Source organism: Pinus tabuliformis, chromosome 6, assembly GCF_031772625.1.
Source record: "Pinus tabuliformis cultivar Carrire ecotype Pingquan chromosome 6, CPIR1, whole genome shotgun sequence".
Lineage (NCBI taxonomy): Eukaryota > Viridiplantae > Streptophyta > Pinopsida > Pinales > Pinaceae > Pinus > Pinus tabuliformis.
In genome coordinates this window covers 146,142,508-146,144,185 of record NC_142292.1, presented here as the reverse complement: position 1 = coordinate 146,144,185, position 1,678 = coordinate 146,142,508, and the positions used below count along the sequence as shown (strand labels likewise).

General features: G+C 44.1%; 1 non-coding gene across 1 annotated transcript; it reads left to right on the top strand.

Annotated features, from left to right (window-relative positions):
* Positions 1–210: 210 nt before the first annotated feature.
* Positions 211–281, top strand: TRNAG-GCC (transfer RNA glycine (anticodon GCC)). Its single transcript has one exon. It is a non-coding gene; the product is annotated as a tRNA-Gly (tRNA).
* The last annotated feature ends 1,397 nt before the right edge of the window (positions 282–1,678 follow it).

Genomic DNA, 1,678 nt, shown 5'->3' with positions numbered 1-1,678 from the left:
GTTCTGGAAACTCGTCGGAGTTCGGTAGAGAGCAAAGGACATCACAAAATTTGCGACGGAAGACATTCTGCATCAAACGCGAACACCTCTGTGCCCGGCATTACATATATGACAGGAGTGACTGGAGGTTCCGGCAAGGTGAAGTGCAAAACGAAAAATTATATGTTTTTAAATAATAGAAAGAAAAGAGAGATGCTGTTGTGCTCATTCGCACCAGTGGTCTAGTGGTAGAATAGTACCCTGCCACGGTACAGACCCGGGTTCGATTCCCGGCTGGTGCAGCGAGATAATAAATTTTTGCTTCAATTGTGCGTTAACAAGAATCTCATTTTATTTTCTGTTTCGATTCTAGGTTTTCATAGTTTTTAGTCGAAGGTTCATGTACGCTGCTTTCGAAAATGGCAAAGAAAGCTGGTGGTGAGCGGAATAGTGTTGGGGTTTGTAACTGGAAAAAAGATTCAGTAATGGTGTGTCCTAGTTAATCTCTGGTGCACAAAATGGGCGCTCTGGGATACCTTTCAAGGTTAAATTTAAGGGAAGGGTATTAACAAAACAAAGGAGACAATTTTAAGGAACTCCAAAAGTTCTACCGTCTTCACAGTCAAGAGATTCGAACAGGGGTCGATGCCTCAGCTGAGATATAGTGAAACCATTCTGGTTTTCCCCAAAATTTGAATTACAGGCACTAAAGTTTTAAGCGGCGGTTGATGTACCTAATTCGCCTATAAATTAAACCTGGGGATTCGATCGACAGGTCTTCTCTTCGCCGTAAGAAGGACACTACAATCTTTAGACAGCTAAAATACAAGACTGACTACGGAATCACCTCGACCAATCAGCTAAGATAGTGGTGGGACCCTGATCACTTGCTTGCGATCACCCAATCAAATTTTCCTGGATATTACTACTGGCGCCAGATCCTTCAGAGATCCTCCAATCAACTGTGAACAACCCTCTGACATCCTGCAAAGTGGACGGTGATGGGAAACAGAAACAATACATGCTGGCTGATGACCTGTAATACTGCTGACCTGTCACGGTGGGCCATATAACTTATTCCTTGACCTGCTAAGCGGACAACTTGGACAGTTTTCGTGGAGGAAAATGCAAAAAGGATTGGCGGAGAAAATCTCGAAAAAGAAAGGAGACGTGGCGATATGCGCTATCGGGATTGGCGGTGAAAACATTGACCAAAATGGAAAATTTGGACTTTCCCTCCCTCCGGATGAGGCTCTGCTGATAGATATAGCGGTACAGGTAAAGGCACAATACAAGAACTCAAAAGAAACAGCGCAGTCGGAAAACCCACAGCCACAGCCATAGCCGGACAACCTCAAATCCTCAAGAAGACATCAACAAAAACCACTCAAAGTCTACCCCGCAAAAAATTGACTGGTTATTGAAGCGGAAGGACACTAGGAAGAATCAATCATATTGAAAAAACAAGCTCAGGTTGGTCGATGGGTTTTCTGCCATATGAATGGTGCCCAAATGAAGAAATGGGCTGAAACATGGTGGCAACCACTTCTCAAATACTGACCAAGAATCAGTGCTCTCCAAAATGGATGGTTTGCTTTCCATTTTCTCACAGCAGAGGATGCAAACCTTATTGCTGACAGACCATGGGTTCAAGGTCGGGGCTACCTGTCTCCCCATAAGTGGACCTTTGGTTTTGACC